Source organism: Colobus angolensis, unplaced genomic scaffold, assembly GCF_000951035.1.
Source record: "Colobus angolensis palliatus isolate OR3802 unplaced genomic scaffold, Cang.pa_1.0 Scaffold343, whole genome shotgun sequence".
NCBI lineage: Eukaryota > Metazoa > Chordata > Mammalia > Primates > Cercopithecidae > Colobus > Colobus angolensis.
Genome location: NW_012116744.1, coordinates 2152471 through 2175494, shown reverse-complemented (window position 1 = coordinate 2175494; position 23024 = coordinate 2152471). Strand labels below are relative to the sequence as shown.

Sequence of the window (23024 nt, the reverse complement as noted above, 5' to 3'; positions counted from 1 at the left end):
GAATGTTTCCAGTTTTTGCCCATTCAGTATGATATTGACTGTGGGTTTGTCATAAATAGCTCTTCTTATGTTGAGATACATTCAATCAATACCTAGTTTATTGAGAGTTTTTATCATAAAGGTGTGTTGAATTTCATGAAAGGCCTTTTCTGCATCTATAGAGATAATCATGTGGTTTTTGACATTGGTTCTGTTTATGTAATTGATTTGTGTATGTTGAACCAGCCTTGCGTCCCAGGGATAAAGCTGCCTTGACCGTGGTAGATAAGATTTTGATGTACTGTTGGATTCAGTTTGCCACTATTTTATTGAGGATTTTCACATTGATATTTATCAGGCTTACTGGCCTGAAATCTTTTTTTGTTGTGTCTCTGCCAGGTTTTATTATCAGGATGATGCTGGCCTCATAAAATGAGTTAGGGAGGAATCCCTCTTTTTCTATTGTTTGTAATAGTTTCAGAAGGAATGGTACCAGTTCCTCTTTGTACCTCTGGTATCAGCTGTGGATTCATCTGGTCCTGGGCTTTTTTTGGTTGGTAGGCTATTAATTACTGCTTCAATTTCAGAAGTTGTTATTGGTCTGTTCAGGGATTTGACTTCTTCCTGGTTTAGTCTTGGGAGGGTGTATGTGTCTCAGAATTTCTCCATTTTTTTCTAGATTTTCTACTTTATTTGCATAGAGGTATTTATATTATTCTCTGATGGTAATTTGTATTTCTTTGGGTTCAGTGGTGATATCTCTTTATTATTTTTTATTGTGTCTATTTGATTCTTCTCTCTTTTCTTCTTTATTAGTCTGGCTAGTGGTCTATTTTGTTAATCTTTTCAAAAAACCAGCTCTTGGATTCATTGATTTTTTTGAAGGGTTTGTGTGCGTGTGTGTGTATCTGTGTGTGTCTACTTCAGTTCTCCTCTGATCTTGTTTATTTCTTGTCTTCTGGTAGCTTTTGAATTTGTTTGCTCTTGCTTCTCTACTTCTTTTAATTGTGATGTTAGGGTGTCGATTTTAGATCTTTCCTACTTTCTCCTTTGGGCATTTAGTGCTATAAATTTCCCTCTACACACTGTTTTAGCTATGTCCCAGAGATTCTGGTACATTTGTCTTTGTTCTCAGTGGTTTCAAAGAACGTCTTTATTTTTGCCTTCATTTTGTTTTGTACCCAGTAGTCATTCAGGAGCAGGTTGTTCAGTTTCCATGTAGTTGTGTGGTTTTGAGTCAGTTTCTTAATTCCGAGTTCTAATTTGATTGCACTGTGGTTTGAGAGATAGTTTGTTATGATTTCTGTTCTTTTGCATTTGCTGAGGAGTATTTTACTTCCAATTATGTGGTCAATTTTAGAATAAGTGTGATGTGTTGCTGAGAAGAATGTATATTCTGTTGATTTGGGGTGTAGAGTTCTGTCTATTAGGTCCGCTTGGTCCAGAGCTAAGTTCAAGTCCTGGATATCCTTGTTAATTTTCTGTCTCGTTATCTGTCTAATATTGACAGTCGGGTGTTAAAGTCTTCCACTATTATTGTGTGGGAGTGTAAGTCTCTTTATAGGTCTCTCACAACTTGCTTTATGAATCTGGGTGCTCCTGTATTGGGTGCATATGTATTTAGGATAGTTAGCTGTTCTTGTTGCATTGGTCCCTTTACCATTATGTAATGGCCTTCTTTGTATTTTTTGATCTTTGTTGATTTAAAATCTGTTTTGTCAGACACTAGGATTGCAACCCTGTTTTTTTTTTCTTTCCATTTGCTTGGTAAATACTCCTCCATCCCTTTATTTTGAGCCTATGTGTCTTTGCACATGAGATGGATCTCCTGAATACAGCACACTGCTGAGTCTTGAGTCTTTATCCAATTTTCCAGTCTGTGTTTTTTAATTGGGGCATTTAGCCCATTTACATTTAAGGTTAATATTGTTATGTGTGAATTTGATCCTGTCATTATGATGTTAGCTGGTTATTTTGCCCGTTAGTTGATGCAGTTTCTTCATAGTGTGATGGTCTTTACCATTTGACGTGTTTTTGCAGTGGCTGGTACCAGTTTTTCCTTTCCATATTTACTGCTTCCTTCAGGAGCTCTTGTAAGGCAGGCCTGGTGGTGACAAAGTCTCTCAGCATTTGCTTGTCTATAAAGGATTTTATTTCTCCTTCGCTTATGAAGCTTAGTTTGGCTGGATATGAAATTCTGGGTTTAAAATTCTTTTCTTTAAGAATGTTGAGGCCCTGGTGGCTCACGCCTGTAATCCCAGCACTTTGGGAGGCCAGGGCAGGTGGATCATGAGGTCAGGAGTTCGACACCAGCCTAGCCAAGATGATGATACCTTGTCTCTACTAAAAATACAATAATTAGCCGGGCATGGTGGCAGGCGCCTGTAATCCCAGCCACTCGGGAGGCTGAGGCAGAGGATTGCTTGAACCGATTGAAATCAGGAAGTGAAGGTTTCAGTGAGCTGAGATTGCGCCACTGCGACAGAGCAAGACCCCGTCTCAAAAACAAAACAAAAAAACACAAAAATAAAACAAAGAATGTTGAATATTGGTCCCCACTCTCTTCTGGCTTGTAGGGTTTCTGTAGAGAGATCTGCTGTTAGTCTGATGGGGTTCCCTTTGTGGGTAACCCAGCCTTTCTCTCTGGCTGCCCTTAACATTTTTTCCTTCATTTCAACCTGGATGAGTCTGACGATTATGTGTCTTGGGGTTATTCTTCTCAAGGATTATCTTTGTGGTGTTCTCTGTATTTCCTGAATTTGAATGTTGGTCTGTCTTGCTAGGTGGGGGAAGTTCTCCTGGATAATATCTTGAAGAGTGTTTTCCAGCCTGGTTCCATTCTCCCCATCGCTTTCAGGTACACCAGCTAAACATAGGTTTGGTCTTTTCACATAGTCCCATATTTCTTGGAGGCTTTGTTCTTTCCTTTTCATTGTTTTTCCTCTAATCTTGTCTTCTCACTTTATTTCATTAAATTGATCTTCAGTCTCTGATATCCTTTCTTGTGCTTGATTGATTCAGCTGTTGATACTTGTGTATGTGTAATGAAGTTCTTGTGCTGTGTTTTTCAGTTTCCTCAGGTAATTTATGTTCTTCTCTAGGCTGGTTATTCTAGTTAGCAATTCGTCTAACCTTTTTTCAAAGTTCTTAGCTTCCTTGCATTGGGTTAGAACATGCTCCTTAGCTCGGAGGACTTTGTTATTACCTACCTTCTGAAGCCTACTTCTGTAGGTTCATCAGACTCATTCTCCATGCAGTTTTGTTCCTTTGCTGGCAAGGAGTTGTGATCCTTTGGAGGAGAAGCAGCGAACGGTTTTTGGAATTTTCAGCCTTTTGGACTGGTTTCTCCGCATGTTCGTGGATTTATCTACCTTTAGTCTTTGATGTTGGTGACTTTCGGATGGGGTTTCTGAGTGGATGTCCTTTTTCTTGATATTGATGCTATTCCCTTCTGTTTGCTAGTTTTGCTTCTAACAGCCAGGCCCCTCTACCACAGGTCTGCTGGACTTTGCTGGAGGTTCACTCCAGACCCGGTTTGCCTGGGTATCACCAGCGGAGGTGGCAGAACAGCAAAGATTGCCGCCTGTTTCTTCCTCTGGAAGCTTTGTCCCAGAGGGGCACCCACCAGATGCCAGCTGGATCTCTCCTGTATGAGATGTCTGTTGGCCCCTGCTGGGAGATATCTCCCAGTCAGGAGACACAAGGGTCAGGAACCCACTTGAGGAGGCAGTCTGACCCTTAGCAGAGCTTGAATGCTGTGCTGGGAGGCCTGCTGGTCTCTTCAGAGCTAGTAGGAAGGGACATTTAAGTCTGCTGAAACTGCGCCCACAGCTGCCCCTTCCCCCAGGTGCTCTGTCCCAGGGAGATGGAAGTTTTATCTATAAGCCCCTGACTGCGGCTGCTGCCTGTTTTTCAGAGATGCCCTACCCAGAGAGGAGGAATCTAGAGGAGTAGTCTGACTACAGTGACTTTGCTGAGCTGTGGTGGGCTCCGCCCAGTTGGAACTTCCCCATGGCTTTGTTTACACTGTGAGGGGAAAACCACCTACTGAAGCCTCAGAAATTAATGGTGGATGCCCCTTTCCCCACCAAGCTGGAGCGTCCCCGGTCGACTTCAGACTGCTGTACTGGCAATGAGAATTTCACACCAGTGGATCTTAGCTTGCTGGGCTCCATGGGGATGGGGATCTGCTGAGCTAGACCACTTGGTGGCCTGGCTTCAGCCCCCTTTCCAGGGGAGTGAACGGTTCTGTTTCCCTGGCATTCCAGGTGCCACTGAGGTATGAAAAAAACTGCTGCAGCTAGCTCGCTGTCTTCCCAAATGGCTAGCCAGTTTTGTGCTTGAAACCCAGGGCCCTGGTGGCATAGGCACCCAAGGGAATCTCCTGGTCTGTGCGTTGCAACGACTGTGGAAAAGCGTAGTATCTGGGCCAGAGTGTACCATTCCTCACGGTGTAGTCCCTCATGGCTTCCTTTGGCTAGGGGAGGGAGGTCCCTGACGCCTTGCATTACCTGAGAGAGATGACGCCCCACCCTGCTTCAGCTTGCTCTCAGTGGGCTGCACCCACTGTCTAACTAACCAGTCCCAGTGAGATAAGCCAGATACCTCAATTGAAAATGCAGAAATCACCTGTCTTCTGCTTTGGTCTTGCTGGGAGTTGCAGACCAGAGCTGTTCCTATTTGGCCATCTTGCCAGACTCCTGACTTTTTTAGCTTTTTAAAGTGGTTTTATGTTCTATTCTCTTGGCTTTTCTAATAAAGAAAGCCATCACTAAAATATCAGATAAATAACAATCATAGCACCACTTTACTCAGTTTAAGAAGCTTTCAGTGACCCTTTTATTCCATATGGTGCTTATTACTTAAAGTAACGACTTAGTCTTCTTAAGTTATTTTTTATATTTTCATCATGGAACTGTGATAGAAGCTGCCGTCCAACCATTCTGCTTCATTTTATGTATCTTTGCCATACTGAACAAACCGTAGTACTGTGAAGTCCTTGTTCTTCTAGGAAATATGATTGGGTAGCTCAGGGATTTAAAACAGTGTTAATGAGCAGAAGATTGTGAATTTAGTTCTCATGCCTGCCAGTTACTTTTGTGAATTACATGGTAGGTGTGAAATTAAATAGTCAGACCTATCTTTTCTATAACAGCTTTGATTTATGCAACAAATCACTATCTCCCAAACAAATGTTACTTTATTTTAGCTCTCTTCAGTGAATATTAGAATAAAGATGTTAAGGTACCATCTTGCAATAATCAAATCAGCAAATGTTCTGTTGATATTAGTCATCTACTATTAATATGTTCAATAGCTAATAATAGAATAATTTAGTTTCCTGAGAGTGTCTTGTACCCTTAAAATATTTTTTAATTCTTACAACAATATATATTGCCAACAGTAGAAGTTGCCATTAAAATGTAAGATCATATTATGATTGTGGTTGGGTTTCTAAATAGCTTGCTGTTGCCAGATATTTGAATAACTAGTGGATAATAAATTAACATATTTGTGAGTTTTACTCTAGTTCAGGTACAGTATTTATTTCTTTTTGGTTTTTGTTTGTTTTTGTTTTATGTTTTTTTGAAACAGAGTCTCACTCTGTTGCTCTGGCTGGAGTGCAGTGGTGCGATCTTGGCTCACTGCAACCGCTGCCCCCAGGTTCAAGCAAGTCTCTTCTCTAGTCAGGGATTACAGGCATGTGCTACCAAGCCTGGATAATTTTTGTGATTTTAGTATAGACAGGGTTTTGCCATGTTGGCCAGGCTGGTCTTGAGCTCCTGACCTCAAGTGATCTCGCCCACCTCAGCCTCCCAAAGTGCTGGGATTACAGGCATGAGCCACCGTGCCCAGCCTTGTTTCTTTTAAAATGCCACATTTAGGTGACAATTTCCAAATTCATCCCGTAACTGTTTTTTTGTACCATTAAAGACAGAACCTTGGGCTGGCTACATTGTGTTTCTAAGTACTGAATTTCATGTGTGTTTGCCTTTTGAATAAGTTATTTTCTCTTTACATTTCAAAATATTGTAAATATTTAATAAAATATGTACCTCATACTGTAGGAGGAAGTTTTCTGGTATTACTGGGTTAACTGAATGTAAAATTTTGTGCATTGAGGCCTAAGGGAGCTCCTGGGTCATCAGGAACACATTTTTAAGGAAGAAAACAATGAATGTTTTTACACAAACAGTCCAAATATACAACCCCAAGGGACTTTTCTAACCCTTAGGGTCTAAGGCTCTAAAATTCTTATTCAGATACTATGGTAATTTGGTTACTATTTTACAGTATGCGAAATTATGATTGGCCTAATTGTTTTGGATACTTGGTAGAGTTTGCAATCTGACTTAGAATTTTTTTCTAGTTACCTGTTGTTGCAAATAAACCCAAACTTAGAGGCATAAAACAACAACAATCTTTTATTATTATTGTCTTACATTATTATTTATTATTAAGATGGTAGACTGAGTTAAGCTGGGCAGTTTGTGTGCTCAGGGTCTGTAATGTGTTTGTCATCATTGTGACTGGGGCTGGGCTTATCTTGAAGGCTTTGTCACTTGGGTATCTGAGTGTTGACTAAGACCTTGGCAGGACCTGTCCACTGGAAAGCCTATGTGAAGTTTTTCCATATAGACTTTCTCACAGCATGGTGGCTGGGTTCCAAGGCCCAGAATCCAAGGCAGAGAGTTAGGTGGGAGCTGTTTTTTTATCTGTGACCTAGGCTCAGAAGTCATGCAGTGTAAATTCCACCACATCCTATTTGTTGGAGTCACTAAGACCAGTCTGTATTCTAGCAGGGGATATTAGACTCCACCTCTTGATAGGGAGGAGTGTCAAAGAATTTCAGACATGCTTTAAACCACCACAGGTCCTTCACTTGGATTTTATTCCTTTAGGTTCCAGCCCTTGTTATTTCTCTCTAAAACAACTTTGGACCTGCAAAGAGCCTGCTGCCAGTAGTATGCTAGCAGTACATGTGAATTGTCATGAAATTTGTTTAAGCTGTGGAAGCATCAAGTACTTCCTTCACTGGCAGGGAACCTTCACTGGCAGTGATATACTAGGCTGCAGATTAGATTCCTTAGGATACTATCTGAAGTCCAGATTATTGGCTCAATTGCTCTTGAAAGTCAGGGTAAATTGGTCAGCATAGATTCTAGTAGGGTACAAAGTTTTCACCAAAGAGCAGAAGTAAGGATGGATTTTAAAGCTGCTCTGAGCTTGTTTCCTCACCTTAAAAGTAGAGGGGATTAACAAAAGAAGTGTAAGACTTGCGTAGGTTCTTGTACTTGTACATTGGAAACTACAAAGAAATGTTAAGAGATATTAAAGGAGACCTAAATAAATGGAAAGACGTCCTATGTTTACGTAATCTATATAAAAAATCCAACTATCTTTTTTGCAGAAATTGATAAGCTTCACATGGAAAGGTAAGGGAACCGGACTAGCCAAAACAACATCAAAAAAGAACAAGATTGGACTCACACTTTTCAATTTCAAAACTTACTACAAAACTACAATAATTAAAATAGTGTGGTTCTGGCATAAGGACAAGGAGATCGGGGAAACAGAAATAAGAGTACAGAAATAAACCCACACATCTGTAGTCAATCGATTTTCACAAATGTGCAAAGACAATTCAGGGGAAAAGGATAGTTGTCAACAAATAGTGCTAGGACAACTGGATGTCCACATGCAGAGGAATGAATCTGACCCCTATTTCACACCATATACAAAAATTATTATGAAATAGATCAAAGACCTATATGTAAGAGTTAAAACTGTAGAATTCTTTTTTACTCCAAAAATATATACATTTATTTTATATCAATGGAAAAGTAATAATACAATATGATAGGGATGGAAAGATAGAAGGTATATTTTATGGGAAGATTTTTGCAAATATGTATATATGGGATAAGGAAAAGGAAAATGGGATGAGCTGGGATGTTGGAAGGGCACGTTCAGTGTTCAACTGAAAACAAGTGATTTAAAAACATGATCCACAGTGGTTGTCTTAGTTTAAGGTGCCACATGTTCATTCTTTTGCCAAGAAATTTACTTATTTTTGGAAAGAACCTGAGGATTTAATCCAAATTCTGCAGACATTTTGGGAAAATTGTTCTCAGTGGAACACTTAAGGAAATAAAAGAAGAGGAAGAGTCAAATGTGCCTATGGAGATTTGAATCTTCAGTAACTGGACGGGTAGCTGGATGGACCCATTCCAGATGGGCCTGGGCATCATTCTACAGTTGTGATTTTCTTGTAAACCACCGTGATTCTTACTGGCTTGGATTAAAGAGGTTGCTCTGTTTTCACTGAAGCCTTGTGGCTGTTATCGCAACTCTGAGTTCTTCCCAAAGTGGGAAGTGATGTCTTTTCCAAATATCATGAGGCAGTTTTCAATGAGAAATTGTACAAGAGAAACCTTTTTTTTGAATTCTCTTTTTTAAAATCAGAGTCATCACACTGGACTTTTTGTGAATTCATTTTCTAGTTTTGAGCTACAGGAAGTAGACAGCTGAAGAATGCTTGGGGCTATACATGCTGATAAATTATAGGCTATTATCTGATTGGATGAGGAATGTTCAATGTGTACACTCCAAAAAGGTATCTCAAGAGAACAGCACTGGCTTTTGGCAGCTGCTCTAAAAGCCTCTGGATAACAATTATTTTCTCCTATTCATTCCCTTAATGAATACACCAAGCTATTCATCATAGAGATTGAATGAAAATATACTTCCTTGGATATTCTTTCATTTAAGAATGATGTTTCCAGAAGAATAGACTCATTGTCCAAGTTCACTTTATCTCCAGAATTTAGTTTCTCCTTTAGGGCTCGACATGATTTTATATTTGCCGATTTTCTGAAGATACCCTCTGTTGAGTGGCCCTTTCTGGTTGATTTTAAAAAGGCATATCCAGAGAGGGGTGGGTATGTTGTCATTCTCACAAACATCTGTGAGAGAAGCTCCAAAGAGCTGGCCCAGCTTTAAGGCTGGTAGAGTCGTGCACAGATTGTCCTGGCAAGTGTTTAGAACCCTGCTAAAAGAAGGGCTCCTGAAAGGTGGAAGGAGAGGTGGAGTTCCCTGTCCCTGTGACGGGAGTGTAGTGGCTTGGGGATGGCTTGTTTTAATTCCGTGAGAATGCATGCCCAGCGAGTGGACATAAGGCCTTTTTCATGCCAGAAGTGACCCACAGCTGGTAATCTTCAGAGCCCAAAATGTGGCCACGAAGCTCGCCATGGGCCAGCCCAAGAGAAAGGACCTCCCAGTAGAGATGTGGCCATTCCCCACTTTGTCCACATAGCTAGCTGTCCACAGGTTATTCAGCAATATTTTATTTTTTATCTTAAAGGATTTCCTGCACTTGGTAGACAAAAGCAACAAATTGCTGAACAAAAAGAGATGTAGCTTCTGCCTCCTCCAGCCTATTTTGAGTTGAGAATCAGCAGGGTGAGATTAGCACCCTCCAGTGATGTGGTTTTGTCACTGTGAGTGTCCATCTTGGAAAAAGGACTTTGCCTTAGTTAAAAATACGTTATTGCTTAAAAATGCTAACAGTCATCTGAGCCTTCAGTGAGTTGTAAATTTTTGCTTATGGAAGGTCTTGCCTCAGTCTTGCTGGCTGCTGACTGATCAGGCTGGTGGTTGCTGAAGATTGGAATGGCTGTGACAATTTCTCAAAATAAGACAGCAGTGAAGTTTGCCACATTGAATGACTCTTCCTTTCACAGTAGATTTCTCTGTAACATATGATGCTGTTTGATAGCATTTTATCCACGTTAGAACTTCTCTCAAAATCGGAGTCAATCCTCTCAAACCCTGCCACTGCTTTATCGGCTAAATATATGAAGTATTCTAAATCCTTTGTTGTCAACTCAGTAATATTCACAGCTCTTTGAGTAAATTTCATCTCAAGAACCACTTTCTTTTCTCATCCATAAGAATCAATTCCTCATCCATTCAAGTTTTATCATGAGGTTACAGGAATTTAGTCTCATTTTAGGGTCCACTTCTAATTCTGGTTCTTTTGGTATTTCCACCACATCTGCTCACTCTTCTTCCATTGAAGTCTTGAACTCCTCACACTTATCCATGACAGTTGGAATCAGCTTCTTCCAAACTCCTGTTAATACTGACATTTTGACTTCCTCTCATGAATCTTGAATGTTCTTAGTGGCATCTAGAATGGTGAGTCCTTCCCAGATTTTCAATTTACTTTGCTCAAATCCATCAGAGGAATCACTATCTATGGCAGCTATTGCCTTGCAAGACATTTCTTAAATAATAAGGCTTGAAAGTAAGATTACTTCTTGAACCATGGACTGCAGGATGAATGTTGTGTTAGCAGAAATGAAAACATTAACCTCCTTGTGCATCTCCATTAGAACTCTTGGATGACCGGGTATATTGTCAATAAGTAGTAATATTTTCAAGGGAATCCTTTTTTTCTGAGCATTAGGTCTTATCAGTGGGCTTAAAATATTCAGGAAACCATGCTGTAAACAGATGTGCTGTCATTCAGACTTTGTTTTTCCATTTCTAGAGCACAGAGTAGGTTTAACATTCTTTTCAAATATTTAAACCCTACTTTCTTTTTTACTTTTTATTTTTTAAATTGTATTTCTATTTAGGGATAGAAATGGATTTTGGTTACATGGATGAATTTTATAGTGGGGAAGTCTGGACGTTAAGGGTACCCATCACCCGAATAATGTACATTGTACTCAGTAGGTAATTATCCCTCAACACCCTCCCACCCTCCCGCCTTCTGAGCCTCCAGTGTCCACTATACCACTCTGTATGTCTTTGTGTACCCTTCGTTTAGCTCCCACTTATAAGGGAGAACATGTGGTATTTGGTTTTTCATTCTTGAGATACTTCACTTAGGATAAGGCCCCCAATTGCATCCAAGTTGCTGCAAAAGACATTATTTCATTCTTTATTTTTTGGCTGAGTAGCACTCCATGGTATGTGTGTGTATATGTGTGTGTGTGTGTGTGTGTCACATTTTTTTTTTTTTTTTTTTGAGATGGAGTCTCGCTCTGTCACCCGGGCTGGAGTGCAGTGGCTGGATCTCAGCTCACTGCAAGCTCCGCCTCCCGGGTTTACGCCATTCTCCTGCCTCAGCCTCCCGAGTAGCTGGGACTACAGGCGCCTGCCACCACGCCCGGGTGTATTTGTATTTTTTAGTAGAGATGGGGATTCACCATGTTAGCCAGGATGGTCTCGATCTCCTGACCTCGTGATCCGCCCATCTCGGCCTCCAAAAGTGCTGGGATTACAGGCTTGAGCCACCGCACCTGGCCTGTCACATTTTTTTAAATCCACTTATGGGCTGATAGGCACTTAACTTGATTCCACATCTTTAGAATTTTGAAATGTGCTGTGATAAACATACACATGTAGGTATCTTTTTTATATGATGACTTTTTTTCCTTTGGGAGATACCCAGTAGTGGGATTGCTGGATTGAATGGTAGATCTACTTTTAGTTCTTGGAGAAATTTCCATACTGTCTTTCATAAATATTGTACTAACTTTCATTCCCATCAATAGCATATAAATGTTCCCTTTTCACTACATCTACACCAACATCTGTTGTTTTTTGACTTTTTAATAATGGCCATTCTGGCTGGGGCAAGGAGGTATCTCACTGTGGTTTTAATATGCATTTCCCTGATGATTACTGACATTAGTGGCATTTTTTTCATGTTGGTTGGCCATTTGTATATCTTTTGAAAAATATCTGTTCCTGTGATTTGGCCACTTTTTAGTGGGATTGTTCCTTTCTTGCTGATTTGCTTGAGTTCCTTATGGATGCTGTAGATACCCTGTAGCGGGATTGCTGAATCCAATGGTAGTTTAGTTACATGTCATTTATTTGTTTTTGTTACGTTTGCTTTTGGGGTCTTAGTCATAAGTTCTTTGCCTAGGCCAATGTCCAGAAGAGTTTTCCCAGGTTTTCTTCTAGCATTTTTATGATTTCAGGTTTTAGACTTATGTTTTTAATCCATCTTGAGTTAATTTTAGTATATAGAGAAAGATAGGGATCCAGTTTCATTCTTTGCATGTTGTTGTTCAATTTTCCCAGCACCATTTATTGAATAGAGTGTTCTTTCTCCAGTATGTGTTTTTATGTGCTTTTCTAAAGATGAGTTGGTTTTAGGTATTTGGCTTTTTTCTGGGCTATTTATTCTGTTCCATTGGTCTGTGTGTCTTTTTTTTTTTTTTTTTTTCCCAGGAGATGGTGAGTTTTATTTTGTCTTGGCTGGATAGAGGTTTGATTTGCTCTCGAATGTTCCAGGGTGGAGAGAAAGTAGGAGAAAGCCCAGGATGTTGAGGTCTATTCAGCGTTATCTTCTCTCTTGTTTTCATTTTCACCATCAGTGGAGACAGTAGCATACTTGCTTGCAGAACTGAACTTGGAAGCTGGATTTTCCTCAGGTTTCTTTGGCTCAGGTACAGATCTGGACTCTTGATCCTTTTTGCCATCTTTTGTGTCTGACTCTGTCCAGTGGTCTTTGTTCCCTCTGTCTCCTGGACCATGGCTAGAGTTCCCAGTTTGGCTTTTGGGACATTCATCCCATCTACTTTATTTTCATCATTCCTTCCTCAGATGGTTGAGCTGGAGCAACTTTTCCCCCAACATTTGTAGGGATTGCTGCTCTGTGTCTGAGCTCTGAAATCGAGTAAGAGGGTTAGAACTTCACTTCACCCAAGTGTTCTCCTTTGGTGGATGGGCTGGCATTACCTTTAGGGGCTGATCAGGTTTGGAAGGTTTAGAAGCTGGAGAGTGACAGTCTTCCTCCTTATTGAGTGTTTCATTTTCTAGAGACTTCTCACTCCATGCATTTCTGCTGGATATGACAGAGGTCCCAGTCTGTGATGACTCACTTCCTGTCCTCCACCGTTCTCGTTCCTGAGTTTCTTCACTTCACCAGCTTGGGTGTCTCTCCTGAAGCCATTGTTCTAGTTTTGGCTCATCCAGCTGACGCTGCAACTTCTCTTGTTCCTTCTGTAGCCATTCTTTTACTTCTCTTTCTCTAGCAGCTATGTCAGTGGGCTTTGTCCCTCTAAAGATAGGAGCAGCTCGACTGGACTGGGAGGTACTAGCAGAGGAATCATCTTCCTTAGGAGTACTCCGAGGCTTTAGATTCAGTTTGGGTCTTTGGGGGGGGACCTCTATCATCACGCTTGTAATCATCCCGAGGGTAATCATCTCTGGAGCTCCACGACCGATCATCCTGTCTGTTGGATCAGTCTTCATGGCGGTCCCCACCTCCTGTGTAGTCATCATTCCTGAAGTACCCACTGCCAAATGCTTTTCTGCCATTGCCTATCTGGGAATCATAACCTCTATCATAATCTCTGCTGCCTTGGTCATCATAGCGATCCTGGCCACCATATCGATCCATATCCCTGGGTGGGCCTTCCTGATACTTATTATGATACCGGTCTGAATCATAATGATCTCGATACTTGTCTCCAGAGCTGTCATCACCTCTCCTAGGTGAGTAGTCACCAAAGCTGTCTGTGGCAGGACGAGCCCTCCTGCCTGTATCTGTTTTGTCACAATCCCAATTTCTGTCACAGCCAAAAGAACGATCGCCCCTGTCTTTATCCTGTGCTTGATTAGCAACATCCACTCAAATTATCTTGTTACCTCGAGACTCTTCATTGAGACTCAGGGCACTGAACAGGGAATCTAGGTCCTCAAATTCAGCATAACCAAACCTTTCAAATTATCTGGATTGCTGGGTTCACGTGTTAAATGCACTGCACTGATATTTAATCCTCTAAAGAATTCCTTAATGAACTCTTCTGTCACATCATAGGGTAGGTTCCCTAGAAAAGCAATGTAGGGTGGCAATTTGGGAAGATGGCTCCAGTTGATACTGGGTTCCCAAGCAGCCCGTGAAGCAGTGAGAAGGATGGAACAGCCAATTGGAGGTGCCCTATATACATCTTCATCATTACTGTTATCTCCTTCCAGGTCATCTGTTTCATCAGCCCAGCTGACTGGCTTAGAAACGTAGGTGCTTCCTCCACCAGTCCCCCCATCCTCAGCCAGAAAGTCTGTTAGGGAGATAGTCTTCCCCTTCTTATTCTTCTTTTTTGCTTAGTTCTTGAAGGTCAATAATAGATCACACTCGAAACTGGTATTATTGAGGCCGCCATGTTGGAAGAGGCTTTGTGTGTCTATTTTTGTACTGTTTTAGTTACTATAGCCTTGTAGTGTTTAAGTCAGGTAATGTGATGCCTCCAGATTTCTTCTTTTTGCTTTGGATTACTTTGGCTACTCAGAATGGTTTTTGGTTGCATATGAACCTTAGGATTATTTTTTTCTAATTCTGTGAAAAATGACCTGTGAAAAAATAATTAGTATTTTGAGAGGAGTTGCATTGAATCTATAGATTGATTTGGGCAGTATTGTCAGTTTCACAATATTGATTCTTCCAATCCCTGATCATGGCATGTTTTTCCATTGTGTCATCTTTGATTTCTTTCATCACTGTTTTGTAGTTCTTTTTTTTCTTCGCAACTATTGTAAATGGGATTGAGTTATTGATGTGATTCTCAGCCAGTTCGTTATTGATACATAGCAGTGCTATGGATTTATGTACTTTGATTTTGTAACCTGAGACATTACTGAACTTATAAAATCTAGGAGTCCTTTGGAGGAGTCTTTAGAGTTTTCTAGGCATAAAAATCATAATATTAGTAAACAGAGATAGTTTGACTTCCTGTTTTTCAGTTTACATGCCCTTTATTTCTTTCTTTTGCCTGATTGCTCTGGCTAGGACTTCCAGTGCTGTGTTGAATAGAAGTGATGAAAGCAGGCATTCTTGTCTTGTTCTAGTTCTTAGGAGAAATGCTTTCAACTTCTCCCTATTCAGTATGGTGTTGGCTATGGATTTGTCTTATTTGGGCTTTTGTAATTTTAAGGTATATTTCTTCTATGCCTATTTGTTCAGGGTTTTTATCATGAAGGGATGCTGGATTTTATTGAATGCTTTTTCTGCATCTTTTAAAATAATCATATGGTTTCTGTTTTTTTTTTTTTTTTTTGAGACGGAGTCTCGCTCTGTCGCCCAGGCTGGAGTGCAGTGGCGCGATCTCCGCTCACTACAAGCTCCGCCTCCCGGGTTTACGCCATTCTCCTGCCTCAGCCTCCCGAGTAGCTGGGACTACAGGCGCCCGCCATCTCGCCCCGCTCGTTTTTTGTATTTTTAGTAGAGACGGGGTTTCACCGTGTTAGCCAGGATGGTCTCGATCTCCTGACCTCGTGATCCGCCCGGCTCGGCCTCCCATAGTGCTGGGATTACAGGCTTGAGCCACCGCGCCCGGCCGGTTTCTGTTTTTAATTCTGTTTATGTGACGAATCAATTTATTGACTTGCATTTGTTGAACCATCCTTGTATCCCTGGGATGAAGCCCAGTTGATCAGGGTGAATTATCTTTTCAATGTGCTGTTGGATTCAATTTGCTAGTATTTTATTGAGGCTTTTTGCATCTGTATTCATTAGGAATGTTGGTCTGTAGTTCTTTTTTGTTGTTATGTCCTTTCCTTGCTTTGGTATCAGGGTGATACCAACATTGTAGAATGAGGGAGGATTCCCTCTTGCTCTGTCTTTTGGAATAGTTTCACTAGGATTGGTACCAGTTCTTTGAAATTTCTGGTAGAATTCAGCTGTGACTATGTCTGATCCTAGGCTTTATCTTGTTAGGAGATGTTTTGTTACTGATTTAATCTCACTCCTTATTACTGATCAGCTCAAGATTTCTTTATCTTCTTGATTCAAGCTTAGGAGGCTGTGTGTTTCTAGGAATCTTCCATTTCCTGTAGATTTTCTAGCTTGTGCACATAGAAGTGTTCATAGTAGTCTTGCATGATCTTTTGTATTTCTGCAGTATCAGTTATAATTGCTGCATTTTCATTTCTGATTCAACTGGTTTGAATCTTCTCTCTTCTTTTCTTGATTAGCTAGTGGTCTTTCATTTTTGTCTATGTTTTCAAAGAACCAACCTGTTATTTCATTGATCCTTTGTATTGTCTTTTGGTTTCATTTTCATTTAGTTCTGCTCTGATCTCTGTTGTTTTTCTTCTACTAACTTTAGGTTTGGTTTGTTGTTTCTCTAGTTTCTTGAGGCGTGACATTATGTTGCCGATCTTTGATCTTTCTATCTTTTTGATGTAGGCATTTAGCATTATAAACTTTTCTCATAGCACTGCTTTTGCTGTATCCCAGGAATTTGGGTAACTTGTTTCACTGTTATTATTCATTTCAAAATTTTTAAAAATTTCATCTTGATTTTATTGTTGACTCAAAAATCATTCGGGAGCATATGGTTAATTTTCATGTATTTGTATAGTTTTGAGAGTTCCTCTTCGAATTAATTTCTAGTTTTATTCTGCTGTAGTCTAAGAAGACACTTGGTATGATTTTGATTTTTTAAATTTATTGAGATTTGTGTTGTGTCCTGTCATACGGTCTATCTTCGAAAATGTTCCATGTGCTGATAAGAATGTATACCCTGCAGTTTTCAGGTCGAATGTTTGTGAATGTCTGTTAGGTCCATTTGTTCTAGAGTCCAGTTTATGTCCAGTATTTCTTTGTTGACATTCTACCTCAGTGATCTATGTAGTGCTGTCAATGGAGTATTAAAGTCTTCTACTATTATTGTCTTGCTGTCTACCTCTCTTCTTAGGTCTAGTAGAATTTGTTTGATGACTGTGGGTGCTCCAGTGTTAGGTACATATGTATTTAGAATTGTTATATCTTCTTGTTGAATTGTTCTGTTTGTTATAATATAATGACTTTCTTTGTCTTTTTATTGTTTTTTGTTTAAAGTCTGTTTTTTCTCATATAATAATAGCTACTCCTGCTCTCTTTTGGTTTCCATTTATGTGTAATATATATTTTTTTATCTCTTTCCTTGAGTCTACAAAAATCTTTATATGGGCTAGGTGGGTCTCTTGAAGGCAGCAGATGTTTGGTCTGTGTTTTTTAAAATCCATTCTGCCAATCTGTATCTTTTAAGTGGGGCATTACACCATTTACATTTGAAAATAGTATTGCTATGTGAGCTACTCTTGCAGTCATCGTATTGATTGTTACCTAGTTGCTTTGTTTTATTTATTGTGTTATTGTTATAAGCACTTTCATTTATGTACGTGTCTATGTATGTATTTATTTGTTGGGACAGAGTCACTCTGTCACCCAGGCTGGAGTGCAATTGCATGATCTTGACTCACTACAACCTCTGCCTCCCAGGCTTAAGCGATCCTCCCACCTCAGCCTCCCAAGTAGCTGGGACTTACAGGTGCACGCCACCACGCCCAGCTAATTTTTGTATTTTTAGTAAAGACGGTGTTTCACCCATGTTGGCCAGGCTGGTCTTGAACTTCTGACCTCAAGTGATCCACCTGCCTCGGCCTCCCAAAGTGCTGACATTACAGGCGTGAGCCACCACGCCTAGCCTAGCCCTTTCATTTAGATGTTTAGAACTCCATTGAGCATTTCTTATAAGGCTGGCCTACTGGTAACGGATTCCCTCAGCATTTGCTTTTCTTTGATAATCTTTATTTTGCCTTCATTTCTTAAATTTAGTTTTGCTCTATGCAGAATTCTTATCTGACAGTTGTTCTGTTTGAGGAGACTAAAGATAGGACCTGAATCCCTTCTAGCTTATAAGATTTCAGCTGAGAAGTTAGTCTGATAGTTTTTCCTTTATCATTTATTTGATACTTTTATCTTACTGCTCTTAGAATTCTTGCCTTTGCATTGATTTTAGATAGCCTGATGACCATATATGCCTTGGTGATCTCCTTTTTTCACTGAATCTCCCAGGAGTTTTTTGAGCTTCTGGTATTTGGATGTCTAAATCTCTAGAAAGATTAGGGAAGTTTTTCTAAATTATTCCTTGAAGTAGGTTTTCTAAACTTTTTGCTTTTTCTTCTCCCTGAGGAACAACTTTGATTCTTAGATTTGGATGTTTTACATAGTCTCGTATTTCCTGGAGATTTTATTTGCTTCTTTGTATTCTTTTTTCTTAATTTTTGTCTGACTGGTTTAATTTGAAAGCCTTGTCTTCAGACTCTGAAATTCTTTCTTCTACTTGGTCTAGTCTGTTGTTAAAACTTTCCACTGCATTTTGTAACTCCTTAAGTGAGTCCTTCATTTCCAGAAGTTCTTTTTTTTTTTAAATACTGACCTCTCTAGAAAATTTCATTCATATCCTGTATTTTTTTTTAAATTTCTTTATATTGGTTTCAACTTTCTCTTGAATCTCATTGAGTAACTTCATGATGAACATTTTGACTTCTTTATCTGGTATTTCAAGGATTTCATTTTGTTTTGGATCCATTGCTGGAGAGTTGGTGTGTATTGGGGAGGGGGTGGTATTGTAAATAAAACTGTTTTTTCATATTGCCAGAATCATTTTTCTGGTTTCTTCCCATCTGGATAAACTATTTCTTTTTATTATTATTGAATTTACTTTTGATTTGACTGGGTTCTATTTTTTTTTTCCCATGAGGATGTGACTTTAATGTGTATCATATGTGATCACCTAGCTTCAGTTCTGGGTGTTTTCAGTGGCAAAGTCTCTATTAAGTTTGTTGGTTATAGAGAATCTGTGTGTGATGGCTTTCTCGGGTACTGGTTTTAGTAGCAGTGTACTTAGTGTGTAGGAAGGTTCACTGTCTCCTGTGGGGCCAGAATGGCAGAGGTCTCAGGAAACTTATCCTGTTCCCCAGTAATGTGCACTACTCTACTTCCCAAGTCTTTTTCTCACTAGGTTGAGTAGTTCAGCCTTCAGACCAGTAGGAGGCGCCCATGGGTGAAAACCAGCTGCAGCTGAAGCAGGTGGTGGGTATATGCAGTACCCCAGTGGTGGACAAAAGTCTCAGCCTTGACAGAGGCAGCTTTTCGGGGCGAGGGGGTAGGGTCCCAGTGAAATGCACTAAGGTCTTCACTGCGGGAGGGGAGGGAACCACCTCAGCTTCACTACCAGGCCAGCGGGAAAGCAACCTCCCTGTCATGCCTCCCCTGCCCCCCGTCCCTATATTCTGGATATTTAGATCAGACAAGCACCTCTGTCCATCTGCAGGAACACTGACATTCCACGTCCAGAGACAGTGGGACTCTTATCTCTCATGAAAGCCTGAGCCCAGAGGGCACTCCTCCCAAGGGGATACAGTCACCCCAGAGTGCTTGAGAAAGGTCCTCCATAGGTCTACCTTCACCGAGCTCCTGTGGGAGAAGCCCCAGCTGTATCTGCAGTGTTGGACAAGAGGGAGGAGAAACCTTTTCACAAGCACTGGGGCTCCTCCGCTGCTAGGGTAGAACCTTAGTCTTTCCCCACTGAGCCCTGTACTGCACCTGTTCCTCTGCTGAAAGAAACTTCCCACAGGCAGGAAGTCGTGGTACTCAAGGTTCATACTTTGGTTTCTTTTGTCCCAAGGAGTGTTCCCTTGGTGTGGTGAACTGCCTGTTCCTGTGGGAGTGGTGATCTGTGTGGGCCAGACTACTGTGAATCTGGCTGCTTATCTGGGTTTAGCCGCCTCAGGGACTGCCACAATCCAGGCCTGTGCTGGAGAATCTCGGCAAGGGATATAGTCATGGGGAAGACACAAGGGCTGAAGGTCCTTGAGCAAAACAAAAGATCACAGTGGGTGCACGCCCAGTATGGTGCCTGCTACTACAGCTCAGGACCAGAGGGAAAGGGAGGGGACTTTGTGTGAGCAAGGACCCAAGAAGTCCCCAGATTGCAGCCCACTCCAGCATTTGGACTCATGAGAGCAGAAAAGCTCTCCTTGAGTTTAGATACTAGCAGTCAAAGACTAGAGAATACCCTTTCCACAGAATACTAAATCTCTCAGGATTTGATACTCTGCCAGCTTCTTGTTACTATCTTTTGTGTGTGTGTTGTGGATCCTTCCAGTGAATTCTCCGATGGACTCCAGCCCTCTCCCTGTAACACTGTATTTGGGATGTGACTATTTATTTGTGATTTTGTTTCTTCCTTCTGAGGAGAATTGGTTACCAGCATCTCTAGTCAACCATCTGGAGAAACTCTTTAGTGCTTCCGGCTGTGGACAGGTCTATGGGATGTGTAGTGGTTTGGGCCCCACTCTTAGCTCCAGAGGTGGGTGATGTTGGGTGGAGCTGGACAAGGCTGACCTGTCCTCTCATCTCATAGGGGCCTGTGCAGGCACCAGCTCTGATGGTGACAGTAGGGGAGTGGCATGAACTCTGTAAGATTTCCTTGGTTATAAGTAGCCTTAGTGCAATGGCTTTCTCAATTGCCAGATGCAGTAGTAATGTACTGGGCACATGAACAGGCCCAAGGCCTCCTGAACAGCCTGAGTGGTATGAGTAATGGTGTTAGCTGAGGTCATGCAAAAGTTTTCTCCTTCCTGAGCACCATATTATTATGTTAGCAGACGTTGTAGAGGGCTGTATCAGTTGACCTCCAACTGCAATTTAGGGACTTGTTGAGGCCATTAGCTTGCTCAGACAAGGTCCCTTCCCTTTCCCTCTGGTCCTAAGCTGTAGTAGTGGGCGCCATACTGGATGTGTACCCATTGTGGAAGTTTGTTCTGCTCAAGTACCTTCAACCCTTGTGTCTTCCTATAACTAGATCCCTTCCAAATATCCCCCAGCACCAGACTGGCTTGAGACAGCTGCACAGGATAGGCAAATTCAGAGGAGCAGTAGGATTCACAGTGAGGTGGCACTAGCAGGGGAGAGCCAGATGCAGTGGTGACCATGGGGATTTATACTTGGCTTATGTTGCCCTGGGGAAACACTCATATCCCAGGCAATGGGAAGGGTCATGGAACTCCCTAAAGTCCCTGTCTGTGGTGTTAGGCTACCAAGATGGGCATAGGGGCATAGCCTGTGGGGCCTGGATCAGGCAAGTCCTCACTCTGGCTCACCAGGTGCGGACTCAGGCTGTGACCCCAGTAGGGGTCCAAGGGCAGTTCCCCTGCCACTGGGGTAATGTTCCGCGGAGCAGCGGAACTGCCTCTGTCGCATAAAAGAATCCTCAGGGAGGGGAGAGGATAACAGGCAGGAGTGAGACCCACCCAGCTCTCACTTTCTTAACATATTGGGTCTCGCACTCACAGACTTCTGGCAACAGCTGGCTGGGTCCCAGGCAGTCTGCACTCAGAATGCAAAACTGCCCCAGGTTGTAAGTCCTCCAGCCCAAGACAAAGACCAAGGCTTCCGGGCCACACCCCTCCCAGTTTGCCTGCAAAGCAGGGGCTCCCAGCTGCTGCCTCGGGCAAGAACCTACTTCCTGCTCACCTCTCATTTCTGATCAATGGGGTTTATACACACTGTAGATCAGATTGCTTATTTTAGTTGGCAGCTTCTTCCAACCTGTGACCACTGTCTGAGTTAGCTGGCAGATTTCTGTGAGGTCCCTTACAAAGTAGGATCAGCAATGGCTTCCCTCCATTCCTGCTAGAGTGTGGGAGTGCACGCAAAACAATTTTTTTTTTCTTTTATATATAGAGTCTTGTTCTGTCACCCAAACTGGATTGCAGTGGCGCGATCTTGGCTCACTGCAACCTCCGCCTCCCGGGTCCTAACAATTCTCCTGCCTCAGCCTCCTAAGTAGCTGAGATTACAGGCATGTACCACCACACCCAGCTAATTTTGTATTTTCAGTAGAGACAGGGTTTTGCCATGTTGACCAGGCTGGTCTTGAACTCCTAACCTCAGGTGATCTACCCGCCTCAGCCTCCCAAAGTTCTGGGATTACAGGCATGAGCCACCACTTCTCGTATGCTCCTTGCGCCACCAAATCAGCACCAGTGCTTGGTAGGGTTGAGACACTGCCCTGTGGCCTGGATTGCCCAGCTCCCCAGTGTAAATGTGTATCACACCCTGGAGACAGATTTTCACCTGACTCACCATGCAGGTTGCCACCCACAGCTTTCAAAGTGTCTAAAGTTTCTTTCACTTTTTCTGTTGAGTTTCTGTGTTTCTTCTTGGATAAAAGTTTACAGCATAAATCTCTGCATGTTATTTTGCTCTTTCCAAGTGGGTGAGGCATTCTAACAAAGCCTCCAATCTGGAGCCTGGGTAGTTTATAAAGAAAAGAGGTTTATTTCGCTCACAGTTTTGCAGGCTGTATATACAAGAAACTCAGGACAGAAGGCTAAGTGGAGCTGGAGTATAGAAATCACATGACAAGAGAGGGAATACGAGGTGCCAGGTTCTTTTTCAACAACCATTTCTCAAAGGAATTCAGACTAAGAAGTCACTCAATCCCATGGGAATGACACCAAGCCATTCATGAGGGATCTGCCTCCAGGATCCTGACACCTCCCACCTTGCCCCACCTACAACATTGGGGATCAGATTTCAACATGAGACTTGGCAGGATCAAACAAACCATATTCAAATCATAGCATATGTCATCTGCAAATGTATTCAAATCATAGCATATGTCATCTGCAAATAGACAGTTTCATTTGTACCTTTCTAAGCTGTATTCCTTTTTTTTCCTTTTCTTGCCCTATTTTACCACATAGAACTTCCAGTACTATGTTAGTCATGGTGAGAGCAGATAGTTTTGTTTTGAGAGGCAGCATTCAATTTTTCTTTCACCATCAAGTAGAGTTAGCTGTAGAATTTTTGTAAATCAAATGGCAGAATTTGTACAAATGGCCAACAAGCATATGAAAAAATGCTCAACATCATTAATCATCAGAGAAATGCAAATTAAAACCACAATGATATATTGTCTTACACCAGTCAGAATGGCTGTTATTAAAAAGTCAAAAACTAACGTATTGGAAGGGTTTGGAGAAAAGGGAACACTGATACATTGTTGGTGGGAATGTAAATTAGCACAACCTCTATGGAAAACAGTATTGGCGGTTTCTCAAATAACTTAAAATAGCACTACCTTTCAATCCAGTAATCCCACTACTGGCTATCTACCCAAAGGAAAGGAAATTATTATATCAAAAAGATACCTATACTCATATGTTTATTGCAGCATAATTCACAA

The 23024-nt window shown here is 41.4% G+C and overlaps 1 protein-coding gene and 1 pseudogene across 1 annotated transcript in view; one reads left to right on the top strand and one right to left on the bottom strand.

The window, feature by feature from the left end:
• The window catches only part of PHKB (phosphorylase kinase, beta), a 243942-nt gene that overhangs the window by 99349 nt on the left and 121569 nt on the right, over positions 1-23024 (top strand). The gene's annotated exons all lie outside the window — the stretch shown is intronic.
• Positions 12334-14168, bottom strand: LOC105519294 (annotated as a pseudogene).